Genomic DNA, 22,132 nt, shown 5'->3' with positions numbered 1-22,132 from the left:
ATGGGTACCCCCTCCACTGACCTAACTGGGCAGAGGTTTTCAGGATGCCCTTAATGGGCCTACTCTCCTGGGGTTCCCCATCGAACTGTACTGTACTTGGGTGCCCATACCCGGATGCCCACCCCTCCATTCCTGAGTGGTACTGGCCTCTGAGCCCCATACTCTTAGCTGGATAGTAATCTGCCATCCCTGCGGCCCTGTGCTCATGTGCGCCAGGGGACATGGGGGTGGTAGAGTCCAGGGACTGGGGGAGATGAAGGCCCCTGGTGTTAGGGCTCCTGCGGTTATGGTCAGGAGTCTCTCTTTCCCAGCGGACCTCATCTCTATCCGCCCCTGCTCCCTGTTGCAATGCAAGAGCCTGCATTTGTGCTTTCAGTTCCTCTGTTAAGGCCTTACTCGACTCTATCAGTCTCTCCTGCATCGCTACCTGTTGTTGGAGCCTATCATTGTGTTGACAGAGGGCCTCATTTTCCCTCTGTGCTTCCTGGTTGGTCCTGGAGAACTGGGCCAGTCTTTGCTGCAGGAGGGTTACCTCCTGAGCTGTGTCCCTATTGGCCTGCTCCTTTCTTGCTAGAGCATCCTCCACCCTCCTGGTGTGCTCTAGCAAGTTCTGGTGTTCTTTTTGGAGGTCACCCAGTCCCTGGTGGGTCAGGTGATTTTCTTCCATTTTTCTTTTTAAATGGCAGACTTCCTGGCCTAAGGTATCCCTTTCCTGACTGAGAGCCTGCATCTGTGCTGCCAGGTCGTCCCTTTGCCTTTGGAAGGCACCAGCATTCTGGCGCTCCTGATCAAACTCTGCCTGGGTATCCAGGTCTTTCAGAATTAGTTTGTTGCTCTCTGCCTTCACTCTATCTAGGTGGCCTTGCAGGGTGACTACCTGCTCAGCACATACCCTGTTGAAGTCCAGTTGTTGCTCCAGCTTTTTCTGGTTTTGCAGTAGGGAGTCCAAACCTTCTTGGTATTCCTTCTGCAAGGCCAGAAATCTGGTATCCTGTTCTACCTTTTCCTGTTGCAGCACATCCATATCCTTCTTTATTTTAATGATGTGCTGCCTACTATCATCTTCTGACTCCTGGCTCCTCTGCAGCCTCTGCTCAGAAGAGACCAGGTCATATTGGACCTTCTCTAACGCCATCTGTTGCCTATTTGCCAGATTTTGGCTTTCAGCACATCTATCCTGCATGTCTCCCATATATAGGTACAGGTATGCCGCTATCCTAACAATCTTGTCGTGTTCATCTTTGGCCTTAGGAGCCATATATAGTTCACTCAGGGCCACATGTAATGGACCCTGATCTCTCCATAGATCTGACCCTGTTTCAGTGACCTGTCGCGTGATGGCCTGCAACCAGGCATCCTGGCCCTGCTCAGCCCATTCACCTCTCACAAATAGTTTATGTAAGAAGTGCTCTCTGGCTATTTTCATATCTACCAAGGTCGTCATTCTAGAGATTGGTCTCTGTCCTGACTTACAGAAGTTAGTATTTTATTTTTGCAGAACAGAACTTTTCTTGGAGTGTCCCTTTTGAGGAATGCTTCACAGCGTAGTGATCCGACCGGATGTATGTATCCCGTCAGTTAGCACACTGTATTAAGTTGCACAAGTGGTAAATCTAACCCAACGTCTCGGCTCGAGCCCCCAATTTGTAAGAGGATTCAATTCAACACTACAGCTAAGTCAACGCCTAGTCTATAATACTGAATGAAAACCCTTATTGATATATCTTTATGTCCAGTTCATGCGTTCTGGATGACTACCCCTATATAACACCCCTCTCTTGGAATCCCCCTGACCCCACTGAGCCAAGAAGTAGTTCTGTTTTGCAAGTTAAAAGGTTTATTTGATAATTTAAACAAGAGATGTATATATCACACCTTATAATAAATTAATAATTGAATAACACACTTAATCTGATATGATAAAGATCAACAACGGAGAATCTGGCACTAACACACTTCTTATAATCACTAATGAGTTGACATGAAATGGATAAGGTAGCACACTGGTAAATAGGAACAAAAGTATAATGTGGTAGAGGATGCTTTATGTAAGCTCAGGTGGATGCAATATTCAATGAATGCAGTACAGAAAATACTCAATATGATTTCAACCAAACAATGTAATCACTTTTCTCTGGCAATCCCCTCCCCCCCTTGATGCAAGGCAAGGAAATGGAAGGAAAACACACAGTTCTCAGAAATGCAATCAATGTAAATCAGTTCACCCCAGCAAGCTTACACTACAGAAAACAGATAGGAGTTTTGAAAACACGGGCAAAATGCTTTGATATGTGCTAGCAATGGATGAGAAATATGCTGGAAATGCTTTTAATTCCCTTTCAGAGGTTCAGGGTGAGTGGTATCTAGTTAATATTAGTCCAGGCTCACACTAGCAATGATGCAGGGATAGTTAGCAGGTTAAACGAATTTCTGGCAAATGGAAGGCAAGCAGCAGCAGTTTTTACATGTGAAGAAATTTGCAAATCGCGGTAAAATTCGCGAATGCGTGTTCCGCGATTGCGGTAAAACTATAAGGGGTAGGAATGCGGTTCTAGGTTCGTAGGAAAGCCACGTTTCTAACCTTTCAGATGAAAGTTATTGCAAGTCTCTAGCACAAACGGTTGCGGAGATATGAGCGATTTTGTGAAGGTCGTTTTTCAGATTTGGAATTTTAAAGTTCAAAAAGACAAGTGCAGCTTGCAACTAGGAAATGACAAGTGACAGCTTTACAAATGACAGGTGACAGTTAGGAGGCAGTTCTACTTAGATTAAATAGATTGAATTATATTATTTTAACTAGGAGATTGGTTCTGCACAGTTTTCTAGGTACTCACACTATATTCTTGAGTGAAATGGGCCTCATCACGGATCTGGTCAGGGTTTTAGACTGGGCTCGGGTCTCTCTCTGGGCACAGCACTGCTTTCTCTCTGGGTACAGCACTGCTTTCTCTCTGGGTACAGCACTGCTTTCTCTCTCTGGTCTGGTCTCTAGTTTGGCTTTCTGGAGGTTGATGAATTTGAAGTCTGGATCTCTGGATGTTGTATGGTCCGGCAGAGCGCGTTGCAGCAAATGGAATTGAAGGTCCCTATCTGTCCTGTCTGTCTGCTTTTATGTGTTTAGAATGTGGGTGTGTTCTAGCATCACTGACCCTACCTCTCTCTCAGCTTCTAATTGGTCAAACTTCCATTTCTTATTTGATTGGGGAATGAACTGTGAGTCCGAGGGATGTCATTTTATGGCTTGCAGATAGGACACTCCTCTGTCAGATTGCACACATTCTATATTTGATAATAAAAGACATATTTCACAGTTACACAGTTGCTTGAAATTACATATACATGGTGTGGCTGAATTTAGCCATGTCTCTGTCCAAATCTGCTGTTTCTAAGAGCTTGCATTCAGAAATGGCACAAAATTGACTTTTTAACTGATTTTTCAATTTCTGACATTGACCCAACTTTACATACATGTGCGCAGGGAGTATGGACATTAACTGATGAAGTTTCAGACTTTTAACATGCATACATTTAGAGTAATATCCACTTTTCCGCTAACACCCCCCTGAACATACCACCGGTTCTAAAAACCTCTTAAACTGTGGGCAGAAAAATCACAAGAATTCTGGTATCATTTATAACATTTTCACATGTCCGCTCTATGAGTTATTCATCTTTTTAGAGTTATGTTCTGGCTCCAAAGGGGTGTGGTTTCCTCTCAGCACAAGGTAGAAATACTGGTTTTTCCAGTTCTGCCAAGCCAGCTTGCTCTCACAGGCAGTGCCCCTCCCCTTTCCTCAGGAGGAAGCCACTTTTTACGACCATTTACGACTCCTGCCAATAAAATATTTGCCTGAGCCAGGACAGGGCTTTGTTCACTTTCCTGCAGAGCACAGGTAATTCAATTATCAGATAGATGGCATATCCTTAGTGTGAGCAGCAAAAGGGCAGCTAGGCCTGGGAACACAGCTGTGACTCAAGTTTCACTCCTGATGGGGGTAGTTGCCAGGCAGAATTCAGTTCCTTAAGCCAGGTTTCAGATAAAATGTCACTTTTTGTTCCCCAGTTCCTGCATTCAAATAAAACTAAACATTTTTACATATGCAGCTAGAATGCTGATTCTAAGTGCAAAACTATGACATTTCAACAGTTACAAAGGCATGTGACACCAAACATAGGTCACTCATTTAATCTAAACATTTTCGATTTTAGTGTCTTTAAATCCAGTGCAACTTAAACTGCTGACTCCATAGCTCAGCCAGTTTTGTTATAAGCATTGTTCTGGGCTCTTCATTTCCCAGATTTTGTAGGCACACAAAACTCCATTCTACCAAATGTCTGCTGGTGTCCAGTGAGTTTTTAGATGTGTTGCAATGTTTAAAATAGACAGTTTGAGCCTGCCTTCAGAGAAACACAGGGTGGTTTTAAACTGCCGGCTTTTGGATAGTGGTGAGTACTGGTACTGCACCCATTTTTGAGATTTAAGAAATTAATTCCCCACCATTCTAGGTTGCATTTGGCAATCAGCATTGCATCTCTGAACTCACAATATAGGCAAAATGGGATTTTCCCGTGCATTTTCTGGGGAGCTCTGGCCATTATGATGTTTTCAATGCCAGTACTGCACAGTTTTGAGGTAGGGCCCGGATGCATGGGTAAATACATCCCACAAGATGTCAGTGCCAGCCCTGCCCCTGCAAAGAAAAATGGTGTCACCATACTCATCAATAAGAACTTTCCCCACAAGATTATTGATCAAATGGCTGATAACGATGGATGGTGGGTGTGGGTTAAGCTGCAGATTGATACATACTAATATAATTTCAAACCATGAATATATATGGTCCCACCGGACCAGATCCTAATTTTTGGGACTCGGTCAAGGAAAACATCTTAAAATCTAACGGATAGAAGATCCAAATGTGTCTTCCGTAGCTCCAAATCCCATGACTCAATCACTATCACACACTATCCTCGACTCTCGTAATCGCGAATATTGTTATATCTGATCAAGCCCCTGTTGTTACCACCTTTGACTTTCTTAACATCCACAAACACTCTAGCAGCGCTTTAACAACATACTGTTACAAGATGAATAATTTATTAAGTCATTTACCAGCTTTCAGCAGCTATTTTTTGTTGATAACAAGGATGTAACACCTCTACGGGTAATAACTGGGACACTTTTAAAGCAGCACTCAGAGGCCATGTTATTCAGTATGTTAGTAGAAAGAAGAAACAATACAAAAGGAATTTGACTATTTATTTCTTGAATACACTAACAGAGAGAAAGCATACTACCAATTCCCCTCTAAGTCTGCCCTATCACTTTGCACACAAATCAATAAGAAACTTACAAAACAGACATCCAATATCATACTAAGATTCAAATACAAGATATGTCAAACCTCTAATAAAGCTGGAAAAGCTCTTGCTTCTTACCTCAAATCACACAAAGAGAAAACCTTCATCTCACACATCAAAAACAATATGGAAACTACCGTTACTAAATCCGATGAGATTTTAGCAGTTTTCAAGACCTTTTACTCTGATCTTTACTCCCCTGACACTACCAACACTCCTGACAATCTGCTCTCTTTCCTTCAAAATATTAATTGAGACTCCTATCCCCAAGTAGATCCCCAGAGCCTTGATTGCCAAATATCCACCCAAGAAATCATTCAAGCTATCAAGTATCTCAAAAAAGGCAAAGCACCTGGTCCAGATGGCCTATCTCCTGTGTTCTTCCATCACTTTTCCAACATCCTATCCCCCAAACTCAAATCACTATTCACCTACTTTTCTAACAAAAAGTCTTCCTTTGTGTCTTTTGCTGAGGGTACTCTAGTTCTCTTTCCTACAGCCCTTAAAGACTCTGATCTCCCTAAAAACTATAGAACTATCTCCCTAATAAATGTCGAGTGCAAGATATTCACAAGGATTCCTGCTAATAGAATCAATCTTTACTCCCAAATTAATTAAATCTGATCAGGTAGGCTACGTAAAAGGGAGAAACATTTCCTCGAATGCAAGACTCTTACTGGATGGCATTAATCTTATTGCAAGAGACAAATCAGATAAACAAGGCTATGCTGCCATTGCGCTCAATGCCAACAAGGCCTTCAACCGGGTGGGTTGGGAATTTTAGTTTCAATCCTTACGTTGGCATGGTTGTGTGGGAGGTTTCATCTCGCTGTTCAAACTTATTTACTTAAATCCCAGATCTTCTCTCTTTATTAATGGGCAATCTTCACTGTTCTTCCCTCTCAAACGGGGCACAAGACAGGGCTGCCCACTTTCACCTATTTTATATATCCTATCTCTCGAGCCTTTATTACAACATATAAGAAACGACCCTCCAGGAGTAACTTGGAATTCAAAATAGCGGCATAAACCGATAACATTCTTATTCTTTTAAAAAAAAAACAAAAGATCATATTTCAGGTTTACTGTCAGTCCTAAATGATTTTTTTTAGCCTCCGGATATAAATTAACTAAGGATAAAACAGAGATCTTGCCTCTTAACCCATTCTGCCTCAAGCATGAAATGTATTTGTTTGGCTTCAAATGGTGTGATAATTCACTTAAGTACCCCTTATACCTCTTCCACTATGCTCACCATTAAGCTGAATTCTTCATCTCTCCTTCTTAGACTAAAAGAACTCACCTCTATATGGTCCCCCTTATATCTTTCTTGGTAGGGGTGTCTTGAAACTATCAAGATGATGCTGTCCCCCATCATTCTGTACCACTTACAAATGCTCCTCATTCCACTCTCCATATCCTTCTTTTCTGCAATCAACTCTATCCTTTTCAATTTTCTATGGGGCATTGGCAAAAGCAAAGGAATTGCATTCAGTAAGCATAGAGCCCCTTTTGAGCATGGTGGTGTCAAATTTCCCGACTTCAAATCCTATCACAACGCTTTCCTTATTAACCAATCATGCATTTGGCTCACCTCCTCTGAAGCAGACAACCTCCCTTCCTGGTTTCTTCTTGAAACTGAATTAATTACTCCTATTAAAACTCAAGATCTGGTATATAAATTTGGATCTCTATCTTTTAAACGCACTAACCCGATCAAGGCTGCTGTGTCTGCTCTCACAACCTTCCTATTCCATCCTACTCGCTCGCTCTTTCTCACTCAAATTTTGCCTTTTAATGGACTAACAAACATATCACATACAATAACAAGACACTTTACAAGAAGTCCTGGATCATCAATGGTATTAGATCTATTCATCAAATTTACCACATCACAGGTTGGATATCCTTCCAAGATATCCAAAATAATGTTTTTCTTACCTGCATCAGAAGTGTGTTTCTACAACAAATTAGTTAATGCTTGCCTTCACAGCTTCAATCATTTCACCCAGAATGAACTCACACGTAACCCCACAAGATTTCTATTAATGACCTCTTCCCCCAATGTTAAAGCGGCCCAGTATTACAATGTATTGGGTGCCAAGAACTCTCCGGCTGACAGATGGTCTATCCAAGTTCAATGGAAAACAGATTGTGGGAGACGGTTTGACGACAATACCTGGGAATCACTCTGGTCTATGCTGAAAACCATCTCCACTCCAGCCAATATATCGCAAAACATATTTTCTTTCTCCATAGGGCCTTCATATCCCCAATGCGTCTGTTGAAAACTAAGCTTGGCTCTGATGGCAGCTGCTGGTCTTGTGGTGACACCGATGGATCCTGCCATCATATGTTTTTTCAATGTCCCTTTCTTCAATCATTCTGCCGAGAGGTATGGTCTCTTCTAAACATCATTCTCTAGGTAAATCTCATACTTTTAGGGAGTATTGCCCTCGAGAACAGTAGAAGAACACATCCCGCCTATAATCTCTACAATTGTTCTATTGCTGTTGCCATTAAACTCATTACAGCCAACTGGAAAGATTCCCAAAATGTATCAGTAAAGGACTGGTGGAACAATAAATGTCATATACATAGACTAGAACACTGTATGGCAGCACACCTTAATATGAAATTCAAACATGATGTTAAATGGTCCCTCTTTACTCAACACCTTTCCTTTCATAATATGGCAAAGCATGGTTTGTGAATATCTTTTGTTTTAATGCTCCAAATATGTGATTACATACATGTGATTACATGTATACTCCTATTACCTATACCCAACTCTGTATGCTTTGAATAACTCTCCCCTACCCTTCTCCCTTTGTCTCTGTTTTGTTTTGGTTTGTCCTCCCCATGTTTTGTCCATTCATAATTATAACATGCTGATTAGATTATCCTTCCCGTTTATCACTATATTTATGGTACATTGTTGCGATACCTTGTTTTTGAAAATCTCACCTACTCCTGTTAAACCTATCAAAAAGATTGATCTAATCATTTGTTTCACCGTTATTGCTATTAAATGATTAATAACAATCTCCCCCCATCTGACCATCTCCACCCCCTAAGCCAAGCCCTCCCCTAGACTGCCACCCACCTTCTCGGACATCCGACCCATGAAGCATGTGCCTATAGAGGCTTTGGCTGCCACCTTCTCTCCTCCTCCTCCACCTCAGGCTTACTCAAACCCTGACACAGCCCTGTCCCAGCTCTACTCCTCTATCTCTTCTACCCTTGATGTTCTTGCTCCTGTCATGAGGATTTGTTTGAAATCTAAAGCCAAGTGTAATTCCTGGTATGACTTGGACCTAGCTACACTTAAACGCAAGTGTAGGGCGGCTGAGGGGAAATGGAAGGCTTCCTGCACATCCTCTGACAAACTGGCCTGTCGCCTCCTCCAAAGGCAATATCGTCTTGCTGTCCGCTCCAAGAAGAGAGCTCACATTCAAGCCCACGTCTCTGCGGCATCTAACAACTCGGCCGAACTCTTTAAAATCTGCAAGGAGCTGGATAACCCTGCTGCTGTCTCCATCCCCCCCTCTTACCTCACAGGCTCTTCGCAATGATCTTGCCTCACAATTCAACTCCAAAACCCAGATCATTGTGTCCACCATGCCCCCTCCTCTCCCCTCTCCCCCCTGGCTTGCTGACCCCCCTCAGCCAAACCCCCTCCCCTTTTCTCCTACTTTCCTCTTTTCTTCCCGGATGAGGTTGCTAGACAAGTCCGATCTATGAAAGCCTCATCAAAACAGGTCCACCCCTTTTCCTCTAAAACTATTAAGGACCACATTGATACCCTTGCTGATTTCTGCAATCACTCTTTTGCCTCTGGATCGTTCCCCTACCCCTGAAGCACTCCCTCATGCCTACTCTCCTCAAAAAACCCACAGCCAATACCTCTTGTCCGGCCAACTACCGCCCTATCTCTATCACACCCTTTTTGGGTAAACCCCTGGAAAAGCTGGCCATCTCCCAGTTTAACCTTCTTTCTGACTCTGTTGTCTCTCTACATGACCACCAATCTGGATTCAGAGCAGCCAGAAGCACCGAAACTGCTCTCCTGAACATCCGTAAAGACCTGCTCTCTAACCTTGACTCTAACACTCCCTCCGTCCTCATTCTTCTTGATCTCTCCTCTGCTTTCGACACAGTAAACCATGCCATCCTGCTCAATCGTCTCTGTGACAACCTGGGTATCACCGATCAGGCTCTGGCCTGGCTGACCTCTTTCCTTTCAGAGCGACCCTCCCAGGTGACACTTGGGTCCTTCCTATCTGCTATCTCCCTCTCTACCTATGGTGTTCCCCAGGGTTCTAACCTCTCGCCCTGGTTTTTCAACCAATACCTGGCAACTCTCGCCTACTGCATTTCCATTTTCTGCTCAAACTTCCAGTACGCTGATGACACCAAACTCCTTTTCAGGCTACCTTCAGCCACTTCCTCACCTTCCCTCATCTCTGATTGCCTACCTGCCATTCAAAATTGATGTTCTGCCACCGACCTCTGTCTCAATGCCAACTAAACTGAGATCCTCCTCATTGGTACACCCCACCATCCTTTCCCCTCACTCTCTGGCCAGCCTCTCTTAGCCCTCCTACCTCTACCTGCAAGGCCAAGAAGCTCGGGTCATCTTTGACACCACACTCTCCTTCTAAGTACACATCTCTGACCTCTCTAAAAAATCAAACTTCTTACTTCATCTCCTTAGAGGTACGCTGCCTTTCCTCTCCTTCCCCCACAAGCTCACTGTCTCCCAAGCTCTGGTTCTCTCCAGGTTGGACTACTGTAACAGCCTCTTTCTAAATCTACCTGCCTCCACTCTTCGCCCTTTACAACTAACCCAGAACAGGACTGCTAGACTTGTCCTTGGCCTCAAGCCCTGGGATCGTATCTCTACAGCTCTGAAAACCCTTCATTGGCTCCCAGTGGATGCAAGGATTACATTTAAAACCCTCTGCATTGTCCACAAGGCTTTCTGGGGCTTGTGCCCCAATACCTTCAACTCTCTCTTCCTAAATATCTTCCTTCTCGAGCTCTTTGCTCATCCACTTCAAACTCCCTCAGGGTCAGTCGCTTCTCCAAGCAACAAGTTGGCGGTAGAACTCTTTCTTTGGCTGGGGCCTCCCTCTGGAACAGCCTCTCTGCCTCCCTGAAACTTGAGGAGAACCATCTCTGGTTCTGGAAGCACCTCAAGACCCTCCTCTTCGCTTCTGCCTTTGCCCCGCTACTCCCCTGCTGATCTGTTTCTCTCTCTAGGCACCGTGCACCTGGCCACCCTCAGTCCTTCGGGCCCAGGTACCTGCTCACCTGCCTCCCTCCTGCACTGCCTCCGGCCCACCCTCAGCACTGGGATCTGTATCTGTACCCATACAGTCCCCCACTTCCTCTGCACTTATCAGATATACCCTGACTAACCTTGCACTTTCCTCTTGTCTGGCTTCACAACCTTTCTCAGTGCATTATTTATTTATTTCCACTCATTATTTATTCTGTGCTTGCCTCCGTTCTACACTTTTCACTCCCTCCATGCAGTTTCCCCTTTTTCCCCTTTCCATGCACTTGCTCGTTCTTCATGTCACTGGGCCTAGTAAGATTGTATGTTGTCCTCCCATGCTCCCCTCCCTTTGCTAGGTTGCGCTCTGAAACACCTGTGTATGAGCGCAATATAAATAAAATATCATTATCATTATCAAAATCAAAAACGAAATCCACCTCTGTTTCATAGATTGAAATGTAAAAGAATATATAAAGATTAATGACAAGCATGAGCTCCTCTATTTGTGACTGAGAATTCTGGTCAAGGGTTTGTACAGACCCCTGTACGCATTCATCTGTTCCCTGCACCTGGCTTGTGACAGGAGCATAGGAAATAGATTCAGGCAGTGCCGCACCTCAAAGCACACAATCCTTGGCAAGGCATAAAATAAGCGGTGTCGCATAGAAATTTGCTATGCAATTCTGTCAGTTTGCTAATCAAATGGAAACTTGTGTAGCAAAGATAGCTATTTAAGTTGCCATCTTCGATGAAAGCAGAGCTCACCCTGCATTCCTCTTGCCCTCTGTGCTCTCTTCCCCCTCTTTTCCCTTCAAGTCCTAATGGAGAGAAAGTGCAGCAGTAGTCATCTCCACTCTTAAGTGCCAAAGGCATGTGTGGGAGTGCTAGGCAAGAATTTATTTTTCAAATAATTGCAAACCAAAAATAATCTGGATGCTAGTTTTATGAAGCTTTCTATATGCTGTCTGGCAAAGACCAGTAGGTGTCAACTTTATTATTTTTTTTTAAAAGACAGTCCTGCAATTCCATTTCTAAAATGTAGGTTGTTACATAATGCATGATTAGAGTATTTATACTGTAAAACACTGCATCATCTCTATGCTTTATAGTAAAGTTTAGGTTAGCGTATCTAAATTTCATTGCCACCATATTTCATTTTGTTGGAGAAGATGCATCATATTGACGAGTGAATACTTTTAAACATGTACATGATTACATGATCCAATGCTTTTGAGGGCAAACATAGTTCTGTAACCAGCAGGTTGCATACATCTTGCAAATGGACTGGTGCTCAACCCATGCATGAACCCATACTACTCCCTTACATACTCCTTGAAATTCTATATTATCAACCATTTGCTGTGTACCAGGTACCCTGAAAATGAGATGACCACAAACTACAATATTCCGTCTAGTTTGCCCAGTTCTCGGCCTGCTACGCAATCCACTCTGCCAAGTCTTTCTTTCATCGTACATAATGAATAAACAAAGTGAACTAAATGCTTACGCAAAGTAAACATCAATAGTTCCATCCAATCTACAGATCTATTGCAAACCGGAACACTGTAGTTAGCTTCCAGAGCATGCTTTTCTTTAGGTTGACTGTATTATATATTACCACCTACAGGAGACAGCTGGCCAAACTGTTTTCAGAGCCTTTTTATCATATCTATTTATTTGGGTCCATTCATGCAGCTAACCTTTTATATTTAATGGACACTCGGCTATGGCTCACAAAGTCTTTTCGCCCACTCGCATAGTCGAGTACATTTAATGACAGACCAGTAGCATTTGCAAGAGATGTTTGAAACTTTTACGTAACATTTACTTGGTTTGCTGTAAATGTCAAACAAAGGTTTCACTGTGCATGGCAGTCCTCTTGGTGGCATCAGTGTGCCAAACAAGGCAGGTTTGTAGTACCATGCACTAATGTACACTATTCACATTATAAATTTGTTGTCCTCCATTGCTATGGGTCGAGTGCATTTCTCTTAGGTTAAATGGGGAAACTAAGTCATCCAACCTGCAGGTCTAGCTGAATTTTAAAGAATTTGCAAGGCCTGACTCCTCTAGCTAAAGTCTTATTTCCAAAACTGCTGTATTGTTGCTCATTTCATGTCTTGAGTACTAATAACTTCTGATGACATTAACAATATTAGTGCACAATTGCCAAGGAAGATTAACTTTTGGGAATCGTGCCACCATCAGAACGTGGAAGTTTTCCACAAGTTTCACTTGGGAATTTTTGAGAATTGAGCCCAAAATACTTTAACCCTAATTCTTTTACACTCGAGAGAGAGTGAGGTGATTCTGGCAGGAAGCTGTAATGGGATGGCCCCTGATATGTCACAGTAACATTTCTACATCACATTAGTACTACAGGGGCATCATTGCGTAACCTTCATAGGTGCAAGAGCAAGTTTGCATGGTATTACCACATTATTAAATTTAAGGGAAAACAATGAAATGTGTTGTTGAACCAGAGCAATATTTGCACTGGTGCTACCAGGGCACCTTATTCACGATTAGGGCAAACACTGTCCTGGTGAAAAAATGCCTCGAAACTATACATATGTATGCCATGGAAATGTTTGCCTTATTGCCAGCTAATAACTAGCAAAATTGCACAGGCACCAGTGTTTTATGTAATGAGTCCCCTGGTGTCATGTTTACAGTAAATCGCGTTGATTTGTTGCCATGGCTGCGCTGTTATCACAATCAGCAGTTAGGCAGATTCCAGCTGTAATTCTTGGTCTTTTTATTAGCCTCTTTAATTGCGTAATTCGTGTTTTCATAGGCAGTTATTTAAAAATGTGCATTGTATTAATGTTTGGTAGATATCAACCACTTACCTGTTGCATATGGCCCCGCGGCCCTCACATGCATACGCGCACGCACACAAAGTAATGAGGACACGGGACGCGATGTTGCTTGCTATGCGTCCCGGCGGCAACTGCCGCACGGACGCAGTTTATTCCAACTGCGCATGCGCGGGTCCACAATGAGGCCCGCGCATGCGTGCTACATCAAACTGGGACGTCACATCCCTTTTTAACTTTACCCAAAACAGTGTAAACCTTTGGGGTGTGCACACCCTTGCACAACTGGTGACCATGTGGGCGGTCGCATGAATAACTTGAAATCTCACCTCACTTTCTCAGTTCAGTCACCTACGTCCAGGACGTAGTCCTTGAGATGCCCTGGTAGTCTCCGCTCTCAGCGGACATGGTACCTTGGCGAGATGGTGGGCGGAGTGGCACACTCCAGTTCAGAGCCAGTGGAGACCCTGTTCTGCTCACCCTCCTGATCTCCACGTGGCTCCTCCCGACCCACGGATTCCTCCGAAGCCCCGTTCTCAGCGGGTGTTTCGAGTCTTTTGAAGAACGACCGGTTGCGCGTGACTGTTCCTCGGTCGCAGGCTGCCGTCACCATCGTGCCCTTTACATGCGTTACCTTCCACGGGCGTGGCTCAAATGGCAGGGACAGCTTCCCCTCGGGGTGCCGGTTTCGGACCAGCACTGTGTCCCCTACTCGCACCTCCTTTTCCTGCAGACCCCTCCGTTCACTTTCTTTGTCGTTACGCCTGGCCCGTTCTTCCTGGACTCCCTCATTGTTTATTATCCCTGGCGGATGGCCTTCCTCTTCCGGTAGCATTCCCCTCGGGCATCGTCCAAACAGTGCTTCGGCGGGAGCCACTCTCGTGGACTGGTGGGGTGTCGTGCGGTATTCTCTTAGAAACTCCACTAGCTTTCTCTCCAGGTCTTCACCGCCACTGGCGGAAATCCTTAGGACCTTGTTAAGAGTCTGCATCATTCTCTCGGCCTCCCCGTTGGCTCGCGGCCAGAGTGGGAATACTCTGTGTTGCCGGATCCCCCTTTCCCGGAGGTAAGTTGCGAACTGGCTGCCCGTGAACGGCGGCCCGTTGTCTGAGCACAGTAGGTCCGGGAACCCATGTGTGGCGAACATTTTGCCCAACGCCTTCGTCGCGAACTATGTCGCTGTCGACTCTACCACTTCCACCTCGGGGTACCTGGACCATTGGTCAACTGCTACCAGAAAGTACATGCCACGACCCGTCGAGCCGAAGTCCACGTGGACGGTTCCCCATGGTTTGCTGCTGCGCTCCATCGACCTTATCGGCGGGGCTCTGTCTCCTGGGGCCGCCGCTTGGCACGCCACACATCTCCTCACAAAGCTCTCCACTTGCCCCTCCAAGTATACCATACTTTGTGTCGTAGCCGAGCCTTTGTTTTGACAACCCCCTGATGACCAATGTGGGCCAGTTCGAGTACCCTTGTCCTCAGTGCCCGTGGGATGACGATTTGTCTCCCTCGAAGTATAAGCCCATCATCTGAGACGGAGAGTTCATCCCTCACTTTCCAGAGTGCTTGGAGGTCACTCTGGGCCTCTGCTTGACGGCGCGAGTTGTTACGCAGTACCTCCCTCCAATCATCGCTCCTCACGGCGGTCTTGACGATGCTAAAAACCTCGTCCTTGGAGCATTCTGTCGCTATTGCAATTCTTGAGAGTGCCATTGGAAGGGACCCTTCCACCACCTGACACAGCAGCCCGTGGCATTCGTTCGCCCCAATGTCGGTGACAGAGTTTTCCTTGCTGGGGTGGCGCGACAGGTAGTCGGCCGGGTTGTTCGTTCCTGGTCGGTAAATTAGTTTCACCCCATACTCCATCAGGGCCAGCATCCACCTTTCGATCCTGGGGGGCGGCTTGGATGACACGCCCGCCAGTATGGGCAGTAGCGGCTTGTGGTCAGTCACCACCACAACAGGTTTGCCCACAATGTATAAACGGAAATGGCGACAGCCCCACAGGATGGCCAACGCCTCCCGTTCCATCTGCGAGTATCTCATTTCCGTGTCCGAAAAGGCCTTACTTGCATAGGCGATGGGACGCATGTCCCCGCGTTCATCGGGTTGCAGCAGCACAGCCCCTACTCCCACTGGACTCGCATCGACCACCACCTCCGATTCCACCTTAGGGTTGAAGTATGCCATGGTGTCCCCATCGGAGAGGGCGTTTTTCAGGGTCTGGAATGCCTCCTGTTCACTGACACCCCATTTCCACGCGGCGTTGTTCCTTGTTAGCACTCTGAGTGGTTCTGCCAGCAATGCTAACCCTTTGATGAAACGCCTGCAGTAAGTTACCATCCCCGGGAAGCTCCTTACTTCCGTGGGGGAATTGTGGGGGGCGGCTTCCCTAATGTCCTTGACTTTGGCTGGGTCAGGTGACACACCAGCCGCATGGAAGATGAATCCGAAGAAACCAATACGGTCCTTGAAGAACTCGCATTTTTGTCGATGTAGGGTGAAGCCTAAGTTCTTCAGTCTCTGGAGCGTGCTCTCCAACCTCTTCATGTGCTCCCTTTCCGAGTCCGCGAAAACTAAGATGTCGTCGCTCATGTTCAACACCCCTTTTAGGCCAGCCAACGCCCCCCTGATGGTGTTCTGAAATACTTCGGCAGCTGACGAAACACCGAAGCTCAGGCGTTTAAATTGGTAGAGGCCGTCATGCGTCGTGAAGGTTGTTATGAACCTGGAGTCAGGGTGCAGTTCAAGCTGATGGTAGCCCGCTCGTAGGTCCAGCTTTGAGAAGACTCTTGCCCCCTGAAGCTCTCCGATAATATCATCTAGAGTTGGAGTAATGTGCCTCTCCCTCTTGATCGCAGCGTTTGGGAGGCGCATGTCCACGCAAATTCTCACCGCCCTGGCTGTTTCGGCTTGGGAGCCACCACAATTGGTGACACCCAGGGTGTCGGCCCCTCCACTCTCTCAATAATGTCCATATTTACGAGTGATCGGAGTTCCTCCTCCACCTTCTCCCTTAGGTAGAACGGAATCCTGCGGTGCTTGAGGACTGTCGGTCTGATGGACTCGTCGATATGCAGGCGCACTGGGGGTGCTTTCAGCTTCCCTATACCCTCGAAGATGCCCGAGAACTTGTCCAGCAGCGTTTCGATGTCAATCTGGTATACTTCATATGCAAAATGAACCAAATTGAGGGCCTCTGACGCAGCGCAGCTGAGTAGCGAGCGAGGGCTAACGTCCGTGACAAAAAATTTTACCTTGATGGTGCTTTCCCCCCTCGACACTGGTGATACAAATACACCCTTGAGTGGCAACGGGGTGTCTCCTCCAAAAGTGAATATCTTCGCCATGGACTTGTCCAGTGCCGGCGGGCCTGGGAGTCTTAGATAATCTTCCTCCGCCAGCACGCATACGGATGCTCCGGTGTCGATGAGGATCTGCGTCGGCACGCCCAGTATGTTCACCACACACCTGGGTTGTCTCTTCCGTTTGCTTTCTGAAGCAATGTTTGAAATGAAAAACACTTCTTCTTCGTCCTCCTCCTCCTCTTCCTCTTCCTCAGCAAGTTGCAACCTCCGCACCTCCTGTTCAAGAGCTGCGATGCTGCGCTGCCTTCTGAAACCGCTGCCCCTTGTTCTCGCGGGGCCTCTCTGAGTAGGTACAGGAGCAGAAGCGCTGCACATGCGGGCATAGTGCCCCGGTCCATTGCACCATCCACAGGATCTCGTTTTGGCAGGACACTCCTCTACATGTGGCAGGTCATATCCGCAATCTTGGCAGATAGATCCGGGTGCTGTGGGATATCTATTCTCCGTTGTATTCGGGACCCACTTATCCTTCAGCTTTGTCCTTTTGTTTATGGCAAAAGCTTCCTCCCTCGCGCTTGGCCTAACTGCTGCGTCCATGCTCGCTCCTCTGGATTCTGCCAGCTCGTACGTCCGGCCACTATCTAGTATCTGCTGTAGTGTCCACCCCGGCTCTCTCAGCACTTGTCGCCGCAATTTACCTGAGCTGCAGCCCTGGAGGACCTGGTTTCTTATGATCAGCTCGTCGTTGTCCCAGCGACATGTGTTGGCCGTCACTCTCAGTCTGGCGCAGAATTGATCGAGAGATTCTTCCTCCCTTTGCTTCTCTCTGCAGAACAAAAATCTTTCATAGTCGACATTCGACTGTGGAATGAAGTGGTTTTCTAGCGCAGTCTTGACAGTGTCGTAAGTAACTACTGGCAGGGTGAATGATTCGTAGATGCGCATTATGTCCAGCCCGGCCCAATACAGAAGGGTCGCCCTTTTTGCATCGTCATTGGTGGTTCCGGTCGCTGTAAAGTACATCTCTAGCTTCTTAACCCATAGTAGCCACGTGGGTCCTAGTTTGGACGGGGGCCCCGACGTGTCAAACTCCTGCATTGGCAGCAGCGACCCCTGTTGTGTCCTCACCACTCTTGTCGCAACTTCTGTGTCTTCGTCGCTACTGGTCATCTTCATAGGTCGCACATGCACCTCTGGGTGTGTTAGAGGCCGCAAACCTGGCTGGTGTAAGGCTCAACGTACCTCCTGCTGTTGTCTGTCGCCTTTTCCCCTTGTGTCCGGCTTTTTTTTTTTTTTTGGATTGTCCCCAGGTTGTTGGGGACAGTCAAATGTTCCAAAAATTAGCCCTTTCTTCTCCGGGTAGCAGCGCACGAGCACCTTTTCAGGCTGCTACTGCTCTGAGGAGAAAAGAAGACGTCATGTCCTCGCGTACTGGTGTGGATTGTGCGCCCACGTACGTTGGGCGAACGCTGTGGCGGTAATCCCACCTCGTCGCCAGTTGTTGCATATGGCCCCGCGGCCCTCACATGCATACGCGCACGCACACAAAGTAATGAGGACACGGGACGCGATGTTGCTTGCTACGCGTCCCGGCGGCAACTGCCGCACGGACGCAGTTTATTCCAACTGCGCATGCGCGGGTCCACAACGAGGCCCGCGCATGCGCGCTACATCAAACTGGGACGTCACATTACCTATATATACGCATACGTGTATATGTGTATATAGGGCTAGTGGCATACGAGAGTGGGTGGGGTGTGGTGAGGGTGGCAGTGTGGGTAGGGGAGTAGGTGGAGGAGGGGAACCCCTTAGTTAAAAAAATAAACGGATACATGATCAAAAGTGAACGAAAAAAAATGGACTTTTAAACAGCATGTATTATTCGTCTTAGCACTTCCCTGGTTTTTGTTCAGGGTGACAACCCGTGTGTTAAATGCTCGTCGGGAGCAGCATGCACGTTGCAAGTTTCACTTCTGCAGCAGGGCCGGCTCATCCTTTCATCCTTCGGAGGTCGATCAATTATGTACAATTAAAAGGAAAGGGCTAAGAGCAACCATGTATATATAGCTCATGCGGTAAAGAAACCCTGTTTCTTGCAGCATATACAAAAGGAGGTGGCAAGCTCGGCTTTTGCCAGTAGCACTAGCAGTACATTTAGCCGTGTGATGACAAGTTTCCGCACGGGACCAACACCTTTGCCCTAAGTCTGACTGCCTTGAAAAACGGTTTACAGTGTTTTTTAAAAAAAAAAAGAGTGACCTAAACAGAGCTGCATCTCTTGTGTCGCTTTTTTTTGACACGTGTACCAAAAGAAAATACCAGGGTTGGTGGATGGATAAGCAGGTATTTGCAATGATGGCACTCTCCAACTATTGACCCGGCGTGTATAGCGTGACATATCACGTGGCTCGCCAAACGTCTCTGGGTTGTAGATGAAGTGTCACAGGATGAACGAAAGGGGGAGCTGTGTACCTGCGTTCCCAGCCAATGGGGGCAAAATGTTAGCTCTCTTTACTAACCTCCTCCCTCCGTCCCCAGTCCTTACAAGAATGCTTTTCCGAGAGTCCTTAAAATCGCAGCAGGGCCACGCGGGAGATAATGAGGATTGCTGTGGGTGGGTCTGGGCAGGTTTAGATTAGGACCGCTGGCTATTAAGAGTAACAGAGATGTACTCGCGAAGAAAAAAAAATACGTGAAGGAAATCATATTAGTAAAATCTAATCAACATTTTTATAGTTCCAGGCTGTTAATTTCATTCTGCCATCCTTCTGGGAAATCCCTTTTTATACATGAATTGGAAAAACAACGGTCCACATTAAACCGAGGCGCGGGTAGATTGAATTTCGAAGAGTTGTGTTTGTGAAAGCAGTTTCTGCGAATTTAAGACCGAAAAATGCGCAACACTTGTTTGCTCAGTTTCATTTGAATGACAAGGCGGCATCATGCATAGCAATTGGCTTTGGTTCGTATGTTTATGGAACTATTTTGCGTGTTGACCCGTGTTCACCTTTTGCTACTGTTTGTGTTTTGGGCGCAAAATACGTAAAGCAAATAATAACCACACGCACGTTCTGATCTTCCATTTAAAAAAAAACGTCTTGTAAACGCAAATTTAAAGAGGTTAAGCGATTTGTTTCGCTGTCCCAATGGCTTCATCAGGTGCCGGACCAATGTGGACATTTCCTGATCTCATTGTCCGCCTGATGGATGGGGAAGGCTGGCAGTGCTGAGAAACATGGAAGACAGATAGCAATTGTTGGAAGTGTGTCATTAGTACGGTAGCCAGAGAAATTAAACTGCCCATCGAAGAAATCTTCCCCTTTGTGGGGTCCCTGCAGAGGCAGAGAAAAGCCACTCTCCCCAGAGTTGGGCTGGAATTCCTTCCCCGCCAGGTTGACTTAATTGCTTTTTCGGATACCAACTGTGGGGCTCAGGTCTCGGGCCTCCCTTTCTATAGCCGTTTAATGTCCTTGCATGCAGGAAGGCAGATTACACGTTTACAGGGGTTCCTCCATCACCGTGATCTGACAGCAGATCGAGGGGGGAAGTTTGTTTCTCATGACTGCATGGCCCAGGGCCAGGACTCCCACCAGTGATTCAGAGCGGATTCCTTTAAGACCACCATGCGAAAGTGCACTCTTCTTTGTGGAATAAGTCACCGTGCTGCGACGGGCCCTTTATGGCGTTACCCCGAGGCAGGGTACACTGGAACCAACGTGCGTATTGTTATTGTAATTGCGAATATAGGGAATAGAAAGAGCACACATTAAAATAATCCGAAGCAAGGATGCATTCGTTGTGTGTGTACTGTACAATGACGGTTCTGTTGAGGCTTTCGTTTTGTTAGCACTCATCGGTTTCCTTAGGCTCTTAATTAAAGAAGTCCTATATTATGTTGCTTTATTTTTATCGCTATATCTTCGCCGAAAGCAAGAAAGCTCAGTAAGTTCCATGTCTGCTGCGGATATCTGTGTGTGGGTTGCATAATTGCTCAGTCATCCTCTCATACTTTAACAATCAATACAGTAAGAGGCATTGACTTGGAAGATAAAAACACGTGTTAGTTTATATAGAAAAGTGTCGACATTTCAGTTTCGGACGCAGCACACGTATTCGGAAAACTTTGTTGTCCAGCACTACCAGACATTCGGTTGATCTGTTGATATATTTACTGCAATGCACTTATCTTTCTCAAATAGAAAAGTATTGCAACAATAGATGTGTTCACTCTAGGAAGCCCGTACAAGTTGGATTCGCAAAAAACATAGCTCTGGGGAAGTAAAAGTAATATGCCTCAGGAAAACTGTTCATTGCTGCTTTACCATGGGAGGGAACATGCTATTTTCCCTCCGCTATTAGCAGCCTCTGGAGGTGCACCAGCAAAATAAGTTCCTCCAAAAGGGGGCTGAATCTTACTCTGCTCCCCTACTCTTATTCTCTCTGTCCCACTCTTAATGCTTTCTCCTTAAGTGCTGCCACACAGTGCCATTACCTCCACGTCCACTCTTCCTCGTCCCAGTACTTACTTCATGAGGCACCCGCCTCCGACACAGGACCTTCTTCTATTTCTTTAAATCCCTATAACTCCTCCCCCACATCCATGTCACTCAGTTTAAATTTTTCCTGCCTCCGGCAGGTTGGACTTTTTCTTCCCGGTGCGGGGCACTGGGGAGCACCGATTGCTGGCCCCCTGGGGGGGGGCTGTGTGGCGGGGCCCTCGGCTCCCTCAGGTGCGGCACTGCTCCTGGGCCCCCTGCGGGGCTTGGGGTCACAGTTGAGCTGGATTGCCTCGCTCGGTTCTTTGCTGGGCTCCGGACCGCAGCGTGAGCATTGTGTCCCGGGTCCTGCACGGCCCGGGGGAAGGTAAGGAGAGGGGAGGACTGGGCTTGATGTTTTTCCCCTCTCCTCCTGTTTTGGCCATCTTGATTCGACTTGGCAGTATGGGCTAGCCTTCCCTTTTGTTGTGAGGCCTCTCTGCTTCTTGTCGTGGGGTGACAGTGGCAGAGAGTCTTTGGGAGTGTGGGGGCTCTGTTCTGTCGCAGGCATGTCACTTACCACCCGCTCCTCAGACACACACAGCACAGGATGCACCGGATGTTAGCTGCATTATCTGGGGGAAGGTAAGGAGAGGGGAGGACTGTGCTTGATATTTTTCCCCTCTCCTGCTGGTGTGGCCATCTTGACTCCTTCAACATGCCGTTTTCCTTGTGCTTTGTGTGCACATCTTTATTGGAAATGATGGCAAGCACTTGGCAGTATGGGCTAAGCCTTCCCTTTTGTTGTGAGGCCTCTCTGCTTCTTGTCGTGGGGTGACTGTGACAGAGTATTTGAAAGTGCGGGGGCTCTGTTCTGTCGCA

The sequence above is a fragment of the Ambystoma mexicanum genome, chromosome 4q (assembly GCF_040938575.1).
Source record: "Ambystoma mexicanum isolate Mex_15411 chromosome 4q, UKY_AmexF1_1, whole genome shotgun sequence".
Classification (NCBI taxonomy): Eukaryota; Metazoa; Chordata; class Amphibia; order Caudata; family Ambystomatidae; genus Ambystoma; species Ambystoma mexicanum.
This window is presented reverse-complemented; position numbering follows the sequence as displayed.